Source organism: Lactuca sativa, chromosome 2 (genome assembly GCF_002870075.4).
Source record: "Lactuca sativa cultivar Salinas chromosome 2, Lsat_Salinas_v11, whole genome shotgun sequence".
Lineage (NCBI taxonomy): Eukaryota > Viridiplantae > Streptophyta > Magnoliopsida > Asterales > Asteraceae > Lactuca > Lactuca sativa.
The window spans coordinates 168,875,257-168,894,420 of record NC_056624.2 but is presented as its reverse complement, the minus strand read 5'-3'; positions in this window follow the sequence as shown (position 1 = coordinate 168,894,420).

Below are 19,164 nucleotides of genomic sequence, written 5' to 3'. Positions count from 1 at the left end.
GCATGCCCTAGGAACATAGATCTATGGTTTGGAAGCGTTGCATGTCCCAGAATTGGTCTGTATGGGAAGTGGATAGAAGAGACTCGGCGAGTCCCAAAGTGGAACTCGGCGAGTTCTATGAAGATGGTCTTAGACTGGGCGAGTTGGATGAACAACTCGGCGAGTCCTATGAAGATTGCCTGGAACTCGACGAGTTGTTCTTCAAACTCGGCGAGTCATATGAACTGTTACTGCGTAAGAGGGGTTTAGGTGTTGAAGGTCTAACCATTTGTATCTGCACATGGAATTAGCAATTTAACATGTAGCAATAGTCCCAGAAACCCAAATCCTCATAAAGGATGCTCTGGTGAGGATTTGGAAGCGAGTAGGAGATCTGATAGAGGGGACTCGGCGAGTCGGGTCGCGAGTTGGTTCTATCATCCCAAGTAGTGAGTTAAGGGCGACTCAATGAGTGAGAAGAGGGACTGTCGAGTAGGATCGGGTTAGTGGGAAAAGGACTCGGAGAGTCTAGTCAACTGGAAGTTGACTTTGACCAAGGAGTTGACCTTGGACCAGGGGTGGGTCAGTCATCTGACCTAAGGGTATTTATGAGTGGCTAATATATGTTTATGATTTATAGCCAGAGGATTACTGTTTTCGCAGTCAGGCGCTTAGCAAGCAGACTTTCAGCAGCTACTTTTCGAGGTGATTTACCTTCCAGTAGCGGTGGGTCTACGGCCATAATGCCGGCCCACCAGTAGGAGTTGTATGATTAGATGATTGTCTCTGTGATATTCATCTAGGGTTGCTACTACATGTGATATGTTTATGTACTAGTATGATTTGATGCTATGTGCTAGTGACACTAGGGGAGATAGTCCCTAGATTACCGGTCGATAGGGCGAAACGGGCAGTCATGCCCAGTCATGCTAGATAGATTATGTGATATGTGTTATGTGGTAGTAGTAGGGGGTGAAATAGTCCCCAGCATCTGGTCGAGAGGACCGAAGGGGAGACCAGCACCCAGGTATGCTAGTCAGTATCTGGTCGAGAGGACCGAAGGGGAGACCAGCACCCAGGTATGCTAGTCAGTATCCGGTCGAGAGGACCAAAGGGGTAGGTCGGGCACCCTCATATGCCTGACAATATATGTATGCTATGTGGTTATATGGTATGTGGTACAATGGGGGAACTCACTAAGCTTGGTGCTTATAGTTTTCAGTTTTGGTTTCAAGTACCTCTTCTTCGAAGGGGAAGGAGCTAGCGCGGTAGCGGCACATCATACACACACACTGTTTTTCCGCCTTCCGAGATTGTTTTGGGATTTGTACTCTGACGTTTGGTTGATTTCGTATTTTGATTTTCAAACACGCTGTATGGATGCGAAATGATTTGATCAGACAATGTTTTATTTACAATTGTTTTGCAAAGTGTTTAGTTAAAAATGAATATTTTGGCCTGTAATTTGGGATGTTACAAGTTGGTATCAGAGCCCTGGTTTGAGGGATTCGGACACACCCTCGGGGGTGTCTGAACTCAAATCGAGGGATTAAAAGATTTTGAAAGAAAAAAGAAATGTTTTCTAAAAGTTAAGTAAAGAGTTTTGAGAAACAACGAAGTGTGTGATGTGCGCGACCAGACGAGCTCAAGTAAGTATTCCCCAAAGTACCCATACAAGTTTATGTTATGTTTATCAGATTCAGTAGAACAACATGCTAGAATAGGACTAAAGATCTAGGAATGATGCCTTATGTGCCTGCTTTATGTGCTTCAACTTATGAGAATTGCATGCCAGTATGGAGTAGACAGTAGTAGGATATCCTATTTAGGTTATGCCTGGTAGTATGAGCTTAGTATTGTATGCTAGATCAACTTCTCATTATAAGGACAGACTTGCTTGAGTAGTTTTCCTACGTCCGAATGCTGCTTGCTTTGTGCTTTGTGGGGCTCTGAGTGATGGGAGTTAGTCATTAGGTAAATACATCACATTACATGTGATCAGGGTTGAATAATCTCAGAGTGCTGGATTTGGCCCTATTGCGCAGCTCTGGTTTGAGTCTAACTGTTGTAGGGACAAGTATGTTACTCGAAGGATTATCTGAGCCTCATCACATGTGATGGTATTCAGGTAACGGCTAAGTGGCATTACAAGGAGGCCTTCAGCAGTTGAGGACCGGTTTGGGTGGAGTCAGAGATTTTCCCTAGGGCAAGCCTAGAATGGGAATAGCAGAAGATCAGCAGTGGTGAAAGGGATCTGGTGGAGTCAAGGCTGTCCTTGAGGAAGGTACGAATAGATGTAGAAGGTAGTATGGGCACGTACTACTGAAAGCAGAGGCTCTGTACCCTAATTAAGGAAGGCTGAGGCAAGACCAGGGAACTTGTAATAGATGTGATCCCTTTTGAGGTATCAGTATCACTAATGGTTGCCTGTGTGTATTGGAGAATGGTGGTACTATGTCAAAGGCCAGCAGGTGGCAGTTCTGGAGAGGGATCGGGTTCGGGATCAGGTTCCGAGCCAGTAGATGAGAGGCTACACGAGTTCATCGCGTCAGAGATCACCAGAGGCATCCTTGAGTTGACCCCCATCATTTTTGGGTCGATCAAGGAAGGGATAGTTGAGCTGATGGAGGACCGCCTCAGGGCGTTCAGGAGTGACATGGCATCTGGCAAGCCAGGATCTCGCACACTGTCCTTCAAGGATTTCAGGGGCAGTGGCGCGCCGTATTTCCATGGGGCGAAGGACCCCATTGCTGCCAGACGATGGATTGCGGACATTGAGTCCGCACAGCTGACCAGCTTCTGCCCCGAGGCGTCGAAGGTGAGATATGCAGCAGGGTGTTTGAGAGACAGAGCTAGAGATTGGTGGGAGTCTGTTGGTGACTCATTGGGAGCCTCGGCTGTTAAGGCTATGACATGGTCGGATTTTGTGACTCGGTTCCGAGCAGAGCTTGCGCCAGCGGTAGAGCTTCAGCAGCTGGCCAGGGAGTTTTTGGACATGAGACAGACTACGGAGACTATGGCGGAGATCACCGCCAAGTTTCAGGAGAGGCATTGTTGGTGCCCCAGTATGCGGGAGATGAGGATATGAGGAGGACCCGCTATCATGACATGCTACGAGCTGACATTCGGGAGCATGTTAGTTTTTCAGCTTGCCCTACCCTGGATTCTATGATTGCCAGGGCTAGGGAGAGGGAGATTGATCTAGAGCATATCCAGAAAAGGAAGGCAGAGGAGGGACAGGTTGCGGGGGCTTCGGGGAAGAAGCCCAAGGGACCAGACGCAGGGCCGAAAGGCCAACAGGAGTGAGGCCGCTGCAAGAAATGTGGCAAGACGCACGAGGGAGTGTGCAAGCTGGGATCGTCAGGCTGCTATAAGTGCGGCAAGTTAGGGAATTTCAGCAGGGAATGTACCGCCCCAACGCCTGTCTTCTGGACGTCTGAGTTGTTGTGTTTCCATTGCAACCAAAGGGGCCACAAGAAGGCCAATTGCCCCCAGTTGACAGCAGCATCATCGCTAGTGAAGGCGCCAGCTCCAGCAACCCTGCGGATCACTAACGGCCGGCAGGGCAAGGCAGAGGCTACAGTGGTGAGGAGTCGGGCATTTCAGCTGACTACCAAGGAGGCACGCACCGCACCCGATGTGGTAACGGGATCTTTCCATGTGAACGGTATCCCAGTTCAGGTGGTGTTTGACTCGAGTGGCACACGATCGTTTGTTTCTTTTGCGCTTAGCAAGAGGTTTACTGAGTCCCCGAGCATGTTGGATTTCCCTCTAGAGGTTGAGATTGCGGACGACCGGTCGATGCAAGCATCAGAGGTCTTTTGGGATTGTGTATTGAGATTGTTTGAGGAGCAATATCTGGTCGACCTGGTTCCCATACGTTTGTGGGGGAACAAGGTTATTAACGGCATGGATTGGTTAAGCCCCAATGGGGCAGTGATCGATTGCGCACAACAGCTGGTGCGGATCAGGACCCCAAGTGGGGGAGAGTTGGTGATCCACGGCGAAAGCCCACAGCATGGACCCACAGTATGTTCAGCAACGAGAGCTAGGCGCTACCTTCAGCAGGGTTGCGCGGGATATGTCGCGTATGTTGTGGATACCCGGGAGGCGGGTAAGGCGACCGTGAGCAAGGTTCCGGTGGTACGAGAGTACGCTTATGTGTTCCCAGAGGAGCTTCTTGTAATACCTCCAGAGCGACAGGTAGAGTTCAGGATCGACCTAGTCCCTGGTGTGGCTCCGATAGCCAAGGCACCATACCAGTTGGCTCCTCCCGAGATGCAGGAGTTGTCTACACAACTACAAGAGCTGTTAGACAAGGGATTCATTAGACCGAGGAGTTCACCCTGGGGAGCCCCGATTCTGTTTGTGAAAAAGAAGGATTGGTCGCATCAGATGTGTATAGATTATCGGGAGCTGAACAAGGTAACAGTGACGAACCGTTACCCACTCCCGAGGATTGATGATCTCTTTGACCAGTTACATAGAGCATCTTGGTTCTCCAAGATCGATTTGTGTTCAGGTTATCATCAGATGAGGGTCAGAGAGGAGGATGTGCAGAAGACCGTGTTTCGGACGCGCTATGGCCATTATGAGTTCGTGGTGATGCCGTTTGGGATCACCAATGCTCCTGCCGCGTTCATGGACCTCATGAACCACGTGTGCAGATCGATGCTGGACCGGTCTGTGATAGTTTTCATTGATGACATCTTGGTTTATTGCAAGACGCAGGAGGAACACGAGGGGCATCTTTGAGAGGTGTTGGAGACCCTGAGGAGGGAGAGCTTATATGCTAAGTTCTCCAAGTGTGAGTTCTGGTTGCGCGAGGTGCAGTTTCTTGGGCACCTTGTCAACTAGGACGGGATTTCGGTGGATCCGGCCAAGGTAGAGATCGTGATGAGGTGGGAGGTTCTGAAGTCTCCATCTGAGATTCGGAGTTTCCTGGGATTAGCGGGATACTATCGGAGATTCATTTAGGACTTCTCCAAGATAGTTGTACCCCTGACACGACTGACTAAGAAAGCTGTGGTCTTTCGATGGGGGCCTAAGCAGCAGGCAGCGTTTGAGGTTCTGAGACAGATATTGTGCGAGGCGCCAATCTTAGCCCTGTGAGAGGGCGTAGAGGATTTTGTGATTTATTGTGACACGTCCATTTCGGGGTTGGGCGCGGTACTGATGCAGAGAGGGCACGTCATTTCCTACGCTTCGAGGCAGATGAAGCCTCACGAGGCAAACTACCCGACACACGATTTAGATTTGGGGGCGGTGGTCTTCGCCCTCAAGATTTGGCATCATTACCTTTATGGGGTTCGGTGTACCATATACACGGACCATAAGAGTTTGAGGTACCTCATGGATCAGCTGAATCTGAACATGAGACAGCGTCGGTGGTTGGATGTGGTGAAGGATTATTATTGCGAGATCCGTTATCACCCGGGTAAGGCCAACGTGGTGGACGATGCGCTTAGCCGCAAGGCAACACCAATCTGGGATGTTTGTTTGAGGATGACAGTGGTGACTCCACTGCAGGAGCAGATTCGGGAGGCTTAGTAGGAGGCGATGAAGGAGGAACATCGGAAGAGTAAGAGGATTGTGGGTCAGATTTCCTCTTTTGACTATGACAGTCGAGGATTGTTGACACTACACCATAGGGTGTGGGTGTCATAGAATGGAGGCGTGTGCCAGGTCCTGATGGGAGAGGCGCACAAATCTAGATTCTCCATTCATCTCGGGACGACGAAGATGTATAGGGATCTTCGTCTGGATTATTGGTGGCCCTGCATGAAGCGGGATGTAGCCTGGTACGTGGAGCGCTGCTTGACCTGCAAGAAGGTCAAGGCCGAGCACGAAAGGCCACATGGTAAGATGCTGCTGTTGGATATCCCGTTGTGAAAATGGGAAGATATTACGATGGATATTATCACGAAGCTTCCCAGGACGGCATGAGGAGTGGATTCGATATGGGTCATTGTGGACCGATTGACCAGGAGCGCCCATTTTATTCCGATTCAGGAGAGCATCTCGGCCAAGAAGTTGGCCGACATCTATATCAGGGAGATAGTGGCGTGGTTGGGGGTGCCAGTATCAGTGATTTCAGATAGGGATGTGCGTTTTACTTCCAGGTTTTGGAAGAAGTTTCATGACGAGTTGGGTACTTGTCTGCATTTCAGCACCGCTTTTCACCCGCAGACGGATGGTCGAGCGAGCGGACCATCCAAACGTTGGAGGATATGTTGCGGGCATGTGTTCTGGATTTCGGAGGTAGTTGGGATACCTACCTTCCGTTGGCGGAGTTCTCATATAATAATAGCTATCATGCGAGCATCGATCGTCCTCCTTTCGAGATGTTGTATGGGAGGAGGTGCAGGACCCCGATATGTTGGGGTGAAGTTGGCCAGAGGGTCATGGGGAGCACCGAAGTGGTGCTCAAGACGACCGAGAAGATTCAGCAGGTTCGGAGCAGGCTTCAGACTGCATAGAGTCGGCAGAAAAGTTATGCCGACAAGCGCCGTTCAGACTTGGAATTCCAAGTCGGGATATGGTTCTTCTGAAGGTGTCGCCATGGAAAGGCGTCATCCGATTCAAAAAGCGAGGCAAGTTGGGCCCAAGGTACATCGGGCCATTCAGGGTTGTAGCTCGGGTGGGCAAGGTGGCGTATAGGTTGGATCTGCCAGCCGAAATCAGCCAGATCCACAACACTTTCTACGTCTCTCAGTTGCGGAAGTGTTTGGCGGACGACTCGGTAGTGGTATATTTGGAGGATATTCAGGTCGATGACAGCCTGAATTACATCGAGCGGCCTGTGGCAATCTTCGACAGGAAGTCGAAGGATTTGAGGAACAAAAGGGTTGAACTCGTGAAGGTGCAATGGCAGCACCGGAAGGGATCAGAATGGAGTTGGGAGCCGGTGGAAGAGATGATGGAGCACTACCTCGAGCTGTTTCAAGAACGAGCAGCAGACTTCGAGGACGATGTCTAAAATAAGTGGGGGAGATTTGTAGCACCTGGTTCCTGCTACGTATTCCTTGTAATTAATATTTCTTAAATATTGTATTTTTGCCTTGGACTCGGCGAGTTGAAGGACCAACTCGCCGAGTAGAAGCGGGATGAGACGCGGGGTTTAAGCCTTGAACTCGGCGAGTCGGTTCCCGGACTCGGCGAGTAGGCCCTGTTTGGGCAAAAACCCTAACCCGGGTGTTTACACCCTATTTAAATACTCTAACTCGGCCTCCCTTGTCCCTAACACTTACAGAAGAGTTGTAGAGCGAAACCCTAGCCCCTTTTTGTCCTTGTGAGTGATTTTGGCCTTGTGAAGGAAGTTTGAAGCTTAAGAGATGAAGAAGGAGGTGGGAGAGTGCAAGGAGGAGAAGTAGATCCGACATCTACCCTGCAAGAGGCTTCCATTCAGGTAGAAAACTCCCTACCTTGATCACTAGTTCATTAGACCCCCTTTTTGTCCCTAATTGGTGGTTTTCAAGCCCTAAAACACCAAACTCCATGTGTTTGTGCTCTATGATCCGAAAGGACTTCAGATCTAGACCTTATGGACGTGTTAGAAGTATAAAGTCTCTGTGGATGAAGTGATTGAGGTCCCTATTGAGTGTATGACCTCATGAAGAGCTTGAATTTGCCTTTTCGAGCTTATAGGGCCATGCATGCACGTAAAGTTTGCAACTTTACGTGATAAGAATGCCCTAGGAACATAGATCTATGGTTTGGAAGCGTTGCATGTCCCAGAATTGGTCTGTATGGGAAGTGGGTCTAAGGGAATCGGCGAGTCCCAAAGTGGAACTCGGTGAGTTCTATGAAGATGGTCTTAGACTCGGTGAGTTGGATGAACAACTCGGCGAGTCCTATGAAGATTGCCTGGAACTCGACGAGTTGTTCTTCAAACTCGGCGAGTCATATGAACTGTTACTGTGTAAGAGGGGTTTAGGTGTTGAAGGTCCAACCCTTCATATCTGCACATGGAATTAGCAATTTAACGTGTAGCAATAGTCCCACAAACCCAAATCCTCATAAAGGATGCTCTAGTGAGGATTTGGAAGTGAGTAGGAGATTTGTTCGTGGGGACTCAGCGAGTTGTTTTTGGACTCGGCGAGTCGGATCGCGAGTCGGTTCTATCGTCCCAAGTAGTGAGTTAAGGGCGACTCCGTGAGTGAGAAGAAGAACTGTCGAGTAGGATCGGGTTAGTGGGAAAAGGACTCGGCAAGTCTGTGCCATGACTCGGCGAGTCCAGTCAACTGGAAGTTGACTTTGACCAAGGAGTTGACCTTGGACCAGGGGTGGGTCAGTCATCTGACCTAAGGGTATTTATGAGTGGCTAATATATGTTTATGATTTATAGCCAGAGGATTACTGTTTTCGCAGTCAGGCGCTTAGCAAGCAGACTTTCAGCAGCTACTTTTCGAGGTGATTTACCTTCCAGTAGCGGTGGGTCTACGGCCACAATGCCGGCCCACCAGTAGGAGTTGTATGATTAGATGATTGTCTCTGTGATATTCATCTAGGGTTGCTACTACCTATGATATATTTATGTGCTAGTATGATATGATGCTATGTGCTAGTGACAGTAGGGGAGATAGTCCCTAGATTACCGGTCGATAGGGCCGATGGGGCAGTCATGCCCAGTCATGCTAGATAGATTTTGTGATATGTGTTATATGGTAGTAGTAGGGTGAAATAGTCCCTAGCATCCGGTCGAGAGGACCGAAGGGGAGACCAGCACCCAGGTATGCTAGTCAGTATCCGGTCGAGAGAACTGAAGGGGAGACCAGCACCTAGGTATGCTAGTCAGTATCCGGTCGAGAGGACCGAAGGGGTAGGTCGGGCACCCTGATATGCCTGGCAATATATGTATGCTATGTGGTTATATGGTATGTGGTACAGTGGGGGAGCTCACTAAGCTTCGTGCTTACAGTTTTCAGTTTTGGTTTCAGGTACCTCTTCTTCGAAGGGGAAGGAGCTGGCGCGGTAGCGACACATCATACGCACACACACTATTTTTCCACCTTCCGAGATTGTTCTGGGATTTGTACTCTGACTTTTGGTTGATTTCGTATTTTGATTTTCAAACACGCTGTATAGATGCGAAATGATTTGATCAGAAAATGTTTTATTTACAATTGTTTTGCAAAGTGTTTAGTTAAAAATGAAATTTTTGGCCTGTAATTTGGGATGTTACAAGAAAATTCTAAGAGTACTTAAGAAGAATTGAGCGAATGCATATGATATAATTAGTTTAGAATAAAATCTTCGTGTAAAGAGCTACTTAGGATTCCAATTTCTAAACAAATATATATAATTATGAATAGTAATTGGATTATGACTTGATTGTGGAATGAAGAGTAAATTTAGTTCGAATGAGGCTCAAGCAAAACATAATGACATAATCTATTACAAAATAAGAATACACTACTTTAGAAGTTGAAATCAAATATGTTTGGATGATGAGGTCATTGAAAAACTATGTTGATTTCTGTCATTGTATTAATAGAATCCACATAAATTAAATTTAGTCAGGCCCATTAATAAAGTCCCTTTCTTTTAAGTTAAGTATGAATGGTCACACTTTAGCTATAAGACTTTATTATTCTAGAAATGGGATTTTGATTTGGATTTACTATTTTGGATATTAGAACATTAAGACAACAACTATTATGTATTATTTTGATATACTGGGATATGATCATCACATCAATACTTTTTATGTTCTATATTAACATATTTAATCCATGAATAATCTTATTATTCTAAAAGTTCATAGTTGATTATAATTGTGGGAGCAATTATGAAGTAAGAATAATAGGAATATGATTGGTTGACTCTCACCGGATGAAACTAGGTAAGTGGTTGTAACCACCTAATATTGAACGAGCCCGCATCAAGATCAACTCATAGATCATAGTTATGAGAAATACTTGATTAAAAGGTACTCTCTTTGTATCCTTAACACCTGAGATACATAGTGAGACTTAAGTGTAAGGAATATTATGCTTTGACATGGTTAAATGTGGAACATTAACAGGACAACTATAAAATCCATTTTAGGGTATGGTTTGAATTGTATAAGAGGATTATGTAGTCAAGATGGGATTTGTTCCTCTTATGTGTTGAGAGTTAGACATCTAACACGCGTTACCCAAAGTTGAACTTCAAATGAGATTGATTGTGATCCAAGTCTCATGCTCAACAATATGTATGTAAAAAAGGGATAACTGATAAATTTACCTTAATAAATCAACTGAAGCTTGAAGCTTTTTGGGAATTGGATGTTGATAAAAGGAATTGTTCATTGTGTGTTATTGGGGGCAGTGAAATGTTGCTAGACATTCACCACTGTCTATATCAATCTATGATGACTTGATGACTCTTGTGCAAGTGAGAGATTAAAAGATCTTATATTCCAAAGAGTCATTATAGAATTATATTGCTAATAACATATGATCATATAGGGTCACACATTATAACAAGTTACCATCAATTGAGAATTTATTAGTATAATTTGATTATTAATAAATATATCAACACTTGTATTTAATTGAAAATTATTATTTCATGGAAATAATATTTTTTTTACCAATTAGGAATTTATTCTTCAAAGAGATAATATTTATTGGAGAAATTACAACTTATGAAATATATCATAAAGTATGATTATTTATAAGATATATTTATCTTATTAATAGTTAGAGTTTATTTATATATAAATATTATTTAGATAACAGTGATAATTATATATATATATATATATATATATATATATATATTATAAATCAATTATATATATAAATGATAGTCATATATATATATATATATATATATATATATGTGTGTGTGTGTGTGTATATATGTATATATATTGTGGCATCCGTATTTTTACGACCATTTTAAAACTTTTTATTTATTCTTATTTAAAACAGAGTTTATTTATAAATGCAGAATTTGGTCCCATAAAAGTATTTCCAAAGAAATGTTTTTCATTGATTTATAAAAAGCTTGGGATGTCATAACTGATACATAACATAAGCATAAACAGAGCTTACAATATTTTAGACTATTAATATACATCTCCTTGAATCTCTCATCATTCATGTATTTGTACCCTACCTATAATACAAAGAAGTTGTGTGGGTCAGGTTGGGAAACCTGGTGAGTATATAGGGTTTTCGACCCACAATAATATAGTTAATATCGTTTATGACAATATTGTTACAGGGGTTTCTCCGCCATACATGTCAATAGGTTTCTTTCTATATTCATTCCTAAGGATTATTTAAATCATCGTTGCTGACAGTAGTGTAATAGGGTTTTCTCCGCAATACGTGCCAGTAGGAAGTAGAGTACATCAAATAGGTACAAAGTCCATCACATACAGGTTATAAACCTGCCTATGTTCCGCAGGACTTTCATCAAATAGTTCGATGATTGTCCTCTATACTCTGTTAGATGACTACATCGCTTAGTACAATAGTACTAGTAACCTAATGCCTTTTATTATTGTTTTCACTCTCATCATCCATCTCCTTCATTGTTCTATTCATCCCTCATTACCCATCACTACCCAATACATTATAGGTAAGAAAATACATATATAGTAAATCGAATAAAAAAACATCTTATAACATTTCATCTATTACACAACATTTTTGCACACAAGCACATATAACATTTAAGTATCTAAATACTCCATATCTATGTGTAAGATGAAAATAACTATGCACTCACTTGATAAAGTGGATGGCTGAAAAGTCGAGCAGTGCTTCGCTTGAGTACTTGCCATTTCCTTCCTTGTGACCTAGGTTCACATCACTAAGTCTTAGTCTTATTTTCCAAACAACTAATGATAGTCTAGATTACTCATTAATCACAGTGTCTACATCAAGATCTATCAAGTAAGGAACAACCAGGTATGATCAAATCAGAGGTAGGGTTAGTTTGGTATACATAGTATACTGTTTTGAAAACTTACTTTAAAAACCGCACTAAATCCACCCTAGACATCGTCCCCATAAGTAGATCAATCTATATAATGACTTGAAATCACTAATAAATCTTAGTTATAGTTTCATAATAACTAATATGACTACAATTAAGAGTTACACTTAAATAAAATAAATGTAGCTTAACTTACATAGTTTCTTAGAGAAAACTGGAAAATTGTGTGGCGAGAATTCTGATCCGGGAGCTTCTATTCACCGGCTATCTAAAACCGTAGGGCCTCGCTAAAGTAGTCTAAAACTAGAGAGTAAAAGGGCTTAAGGGTGGAAAGTGTTTCTTTGAGAATCCAGAATAAAGGTGTGAAGAAATGAGGGAAATTCGCAGCATTTTATAGGCAAATCCGGGATGCATGCCGCACACCTAGTTGGGTGCATGCTGCACACTTGATTGGGGGTGCTGATGTGGTGACATCAAGGTGGTGAACATGTCGCGATATTGTGGTATGTCATAGGCGTGCCGCACACAATGTCGGCGCGCATCTTCACGCGAATTTTTTTTATAAAACTTCAAAATTTTCTATCTTCTTCATACGAGCTCCATTTTTGACGTAATTTATATCAACATGTAGCTATCGATGATACCTATAACTGTCAATTAGACTTCGTCGGCTAATTTTGACTTTATTCCTAAAGTTATATTTTTAACAGGCTTAGACTGTTAAAGTCCCTTAAGAAATCATAACTCTCTCATATGATGTCTGTTCTCGATTGTTTTTATATCGAAAAATTCCTATTAATGAGATATTTAATTCTCGTTTAGATTGTTTTTCCTAACAATCAACCAATTTCAGTTTTAATTTCTAAGGCATAAATGTTGAAACTTTGAAAAGTTATAACTTCCTCTCACGAAATCAGATTTGGACACTATTTACATTCTCGTTCTTGGTTTTAAGACTACTACAACTTTCATTTAGATTACTTAGGCTAATAACTAATCTATCAAAATTCATTTTTTATGATACACAAAGGCATGTCGGTTTAATCGTGAAACTTCGAAGAAGCATAACTTTTTCATATGAAGTCAGATTTTAGAGTTCTTTATATGTACTGAATCCTTGTGTCATATACTATAATTTTGGTGAAGATTATTTATCCTAAATAATCTTCTATAAAAGATTCATATATATCACTTATAATATCGTAAGCATGTAGCCTGAATCTACAGGTATTACAATCATCTCCCCTTTTGGATGATTACATCCCGGGGTCATCTTCAAAACAGGGACTGTACAATAACTATGAAAGTTACTTTTCAATCCTAGGTAATGGTCGTAACTCTTATGTTTTTTCAAACAACTCTTGGAGTTCTTGACTATTGGTAGTGATTAATCTTGCGCCTGCTCTTCATTCTAAACTCGATCCTCATTGGAGACTCCTGCTTTTACAAGATTAGAATTAACCTATTATAAGGTCTTTACTTTGACTACCATAACAGACTGAACGGTCATGATCTAATGATCTTCCATCACATATGCAATAGTTATAATCATGTCTCTCTGAGTCAGACTCCAGCATGGATAATACCTTGTTTCATATTCTAATGTTATATAATCACATTCTAGCATGTAGCACTTCTAGCTACATGCTGCTTAATTTCAACGGCAATCGCGATACTTCTATTGAGCGCTTTGATTATCATTTCCTTCAATCTAAAGTCGGACCCTACGTCGAACTTACTTCGTAGATTAGTCGGACTCAATTTGATATGACCACTAAGGTCCGAATGAATATTTATCCTTATAGTCATTACCAAAACAAAGGTAATGATGGAAATGAATCAACATAGCTTAACTTCTTAGAGACTTAGTAACCTTGTGAGTTTCCCTGATCCAAGTGCGAGTCATGTGCATCCGGTAGTATAGGCGTCTACTTTTGGATTAGTGTCTAAGTCCATAACTAAAATTGGTATGTACTTTACCTGACTTGGCATGGTCAATTTTGGGTTGCATGGCATCAGAACAATTGGATAGACAAAATTAGAAAAAAGGATACTAGTGATTTATATTAATATATTATAAGTTCTAATATATTAATATGGAATCATATTGTTTAATTAGTATTGATCAAGAATTAATTTAGAATTAATTTAGTGATCAAAAGGGACTAATTAAATATGGAATCTTATATATGATGGGCCAAGTTCATTTAGGTTGGGCTAAGCTTACATGGATAGTCCATGGAGTGTTTAACCCATGGATCCTATGGAAATGAAAGGTCATGGGTATTAGGGTTTACATGAATATAACCCTAATCCTCCATACTATATAAAGAGGTCTATGGTTCAATCTGCATTTTTCACACCATTTCAACTCATTGTTAGGGCTAGGTTTTGAAAATTTACCCTTTTTGTTGGATTGCAGGAACACTTCATTATTCCTCTTCTCTCCGACTTCAGCTTGGGTAGTGGTTCTTCTTTTTATCATTTCTTCAAGAGATTTGGCAACTTGGATGGCTACTTCCAAAGTAGTTGCTAATTTCACCATTGGACTGAAATCCATTGGTAGTCCATTAGCAAACTTTTCTACCTTGGAGGGTTCAGTAGGAACCAGGTTAAAAACTAACTTCATTTTCTCAGTAAACGTTGAAGCGTACTTACTAACACTTATGTCTCCTTTCTTCAGATTTTGGAATGCCTTGCTCATTTCTGACAAGTATTTTTCTTAGGAGTATTCCCTCTTCAATTGTACAAGGAAGTCTTCCCATGACATCTTTCATGCTTCTCCCTTTGGTATTGTGACGACTACTCACTTCCACCGGATTAACACACCAGTATGCAGCTATCTAGCTGTGAAGATTGTTTTGTCAGTCGCTACAGTCGCAACTCTCGAATGCCATCTCCATTTCATAAATCCAATCCATCATTGCCACTAGTGTTGCCTTTCCAGAATGGATTGGTGGTTGGGATTCCATAAAGTATTCATACTTGAATCCATCTCTATCAATATCTTATTCGGTATTGTACTTCCTACTCCTTCGTGGTTCAACATGTCTAACAGATTTACTAAGTTTCCTTCTTCTAACTATTCCTTATTCGTCATAGATTGCACAACTGGTGCATTAAGTTCATCCTTATTCTTTCGATGTAGTTGTCTTGTCTTCTCTATTTCTTAGCCTAGCATAGTTCGCATTATTCCCTGAACTTTTTCCATTGTGACAGGTTCGGGTGCAGGTGCAAAGACCGGTGCATGACCTATCACGAGCATAGGCTTAGGTTGTCTGTTTCCATTACCGCTTCCTAATCCGCTTCGGGTTGTTACCATGATGTTCTGTACACCAAAATAGGTGTGCAGTGTACTAAGATGAGAATATTAAGATATGAAAGGTTGTATTTATGATAGACACACAAGTTCTCCTTATCCATCAGAAAAGTTACATGCTAGTTCTAATACCGTAATTAAACTTTTAGAAGCCTAGACACATAAGATTTCTTTATTCTAAGTTATGGTCGGCAATAGACCTTTCGTCTATTCAAGTATTAGTAATATAGGTAGGCAATCAAAGGCATACTACATATCATTTAGCACATAGGAGCAAATTAGGTATCTTATCTTAAGGTAAGCTAGTGATTGTGCCAATTCAGGTGTACTACCTAAAGTATAATAGACGCACATCTCACGATCATTGCTTAATATTCTAAGTTTAATTCTATATATTCTCTAAATTCCTAGTTCGCTTAAACTAATGCTTTGACACTGATTGTGACATCCCCATTTTTATGGCGGTTTTAAAACATTTTATTTATTCTTATTTAAATAGATTTTATTTATAAATGCAGAATTTGATCCCGTAAAAGTATTTCCAAATAAATGTTTTTCGTTTATTTATAAAAAGCTTAGGATGTCATAACTGATTCAAAACATAAGCATAAACAAGCCTTACAATATCTTATACTATCAGTCTGCATCTCCTTGAAAACCTCATCATTCATGTATCTTTGTACCGCCTACCAGTAATACAAAGAAGCTGAGTGGGTCAGGTTAGGAAGCCTGGTGAGTACATAGGGTTTTTAAACCACGATAATATAGTTAATATGTTTAATTATCAAACGGTTACCTAATTACCCATCCTTGTTTTCTTCTTTATTCTTCCTTAAGGATCTATCGTAAGGGTTATTTTAATTATCGTTTATGACAATATTCTTACAGGGATTTCTCCGCGATACATGTCAGTTCTTTCTATATTCATTCCTATGGATCTGTCCTAAGTATTATTTTAATCATCGTTGCTGACAGTATTGTTATAGGAATTTCTCCACAATATGTGTCAGTAGGAAGTAGAGTACATCAAATGGGCACAAAGTCTATCACCTACAGGTTATAAACCTGCCTATGTTCCATGGTACTGTCATCAAATACTCTGGTGGTCATCATCTATACTATGTTAGATGACTATATCGCTTAGTACAATAGTACTAGTAAGTTAAGGCCTTTTATTATTTTTTTCATCTCTCATCGTCCATCTCCCTCACTATTCTAACATCGATTTTCTTAACAAATAGGATAGGTGCTCCCCACGATGAGCTACTCAGTCTGATAAAACCCGTCCCCAACAGGTCCTGGAGCTGGGAGGATAACTCCTGCATCTCAGGCGACACAAGGCAATAAGGTGCCTTGGCAATAGGCGCCGCACCCGGAACCAAATCAATCCGGAACTCCACCTGCCTCTCGGGAGGCACACCCGAAAACTCCTCGGGGAAAACATTCGGGAACTCGCACACTATTGGAACCTTGAAGATAGAACTCTGCCTCTCCGTAGCAACCTGCGTATCCATCACGTACGCTAAAAAGCCCATACAACCCTGTTGTAGACTATTTCTCACCTTGGCAGCAGAGCAGAAAGTTGATCTAGATCTGGTACCCTCGACATACACCATAAGCAATCCCCCACTAGGGTCTCATATAGTCACCATCTGATGTTCAAAGTCGATCACAGCTCCAAACTGACTCAACCAATCCATGCCTACTATGACACAGACATCACCCATCGCGATCGGTACCAGGTCTATCGGCAACTCAACACCAAAGATCTTCAGCACACATCCCCAGAATACATTAGTAGCAAAAACCGCATGTTCTTCGGCTATAGAAACTCTCAGAGGTCGACTCAATGCCTCCCACCTGATATTGATGTGACGACTAAAAGCTAAAGACACGAAGGATCGACTCACACCCGAGTCAAATAACAAAAAAGCAGGTACAAAACTCACAAGAAAAGTACCTATATACAACACAAAATAAGCACAAAAAATCTCAAAATAATATAAATAAGGAAATACGTACCAGCCACGACATCATGTGTTGCACGGACCTCCTCTGTTATCAGCTTAGAAGCTCTCTCATGAGCCCTCATAGCCTCGACCTTCACCAAACGACTATCAGTAACACGTAAAGCAATAGGATTGGAACCATGGGTTGATCCCTGAATGAGTTGAGGGCACTCGACCTTCCGATGGCCGGTCTGGTTGTAGTGAAAGCAAACTGCAACCCCCTTGATGCAATCCTTCTCCATATGGCCCTCTTTTCCATATTTGTAGCAAATCCCTGCCCGACATGATCCCTAGTGACTCTTGCCACACTTTCCACAAGTGCGGCCCTTATGGCCCCCAACTCTCGCATCAGCAGGCTTTGCCCGCTTCGTCGTCGGCTGTGACTATATCGGTCTCCTGTCTCTACCCCTAGATTCCTCCTCCTCTCTAGTCTACAACTCTAGCTCAATCTCCCTCCTCCTGGCATTGGTCTGAAGTTCAGCCAATGTTTGGTATGAAGATTTCACAACGAACTCCCGTATATCCCTCCTTAGTATGCTTAGATATCGGCTCACTCGTGCCTGCTTAATAGACACGTGCTCAGGGAAAAACAATACCCACTCATGGAACATCCTCGAAATCTCAGTCATAGTTTTTATCTTCTGCTTGAGAGACAAAAACTCATGGGCTAACCGCTCCCTCTCCACCGGGGGAACATACTCATTTCGGAAAAATTATGTAAATCTCTCCCAAATCACTGCAACATGATCTGCAGGAGTAAAGCTGGCTGTCACAAACTTCCACCAGTCCTTTGCTCCCAAGAAAAGCTGGTTCAGCGCAAACCGAACTCTCAAGTGCCCGGGGCATGAACACGTATAAAAACACCGCTCAATGTCGGATATCCATCTCATAGAAGCAATCGGATCCTGAGTTCCATCAAACTCTGGTAGCTTCGTGTTGCTGAACTCCCGGAACAACAATGAGTCACCTCCCTGAGGCCTAACAACGGCTACAACTACGGGTGGCTGCAGCAGCAGCAGCCTCAGTAACAACAGCATATCGCTCATCGAATGTCTCAATCAGTGTGGTCCTAATAGACCCAAACATCTCTGATATCACCTCTCGGATAGCTATGGACACCTCCTCATGAATGATCATGCGGATCTCCTCGTCACTGGCACTACCGCCCTCAGGGTTGTGGCGTGTACCCACCATGATATCTCTAAAACACTACACAAAAATCATCAAAGACTCACTCGAGCATACTTAAACTCGATTTCCTGCCCCTACATGCTCCTTAGTACCCTAAGGATTCTTACTTGCGCTACATACAGATCCAGTGTTTTCAGTAGTACAGGCCCAATACTACCTTCCACATCAACTTGTAGTCACCCCAAGTCCTCCTCCTAGGATCCCAACTCACACGTACTCTATCTCTCACGAATAACAAACTACTCTCTCAGTAGACCCCCCATATGCTCATCTAGGTATCTCTCCAAGATTATCCCTCGACTTAGAACTCTTTCTAAGTGATTCCTGCTAGATACTCCTACTCAGCATATAGTCAAGGGAAATAACAGATAGCAGCAGTTCCTAGGCTAAGGCATCACAAATCAGGTAACTCTAGCCCAAAATATGAATTACCTTGCCTATCCTCTATCATACATCCCTAACATCTCATAATTATCTCATAACACAAATAAGTAAGGGTATTTTGGGAAATCACCGTTCGGCTCTGGCTGATTGTACACACTGCTCCAACTCATTTTTCTCTTTAACACTCTTTCTCGTTTTTGGAAAAATCATTTCTTTTGAAATTTTTTCTCAAATCCTCAGTTTGAGTCCAGAAAAACCCTAAGGTACATCCGAATCCCTCAAACCAAGGCTCTGATAGCAACTTGTAACACCGTAAATTTTCAAACAAATTTTTCATTTTTAAAA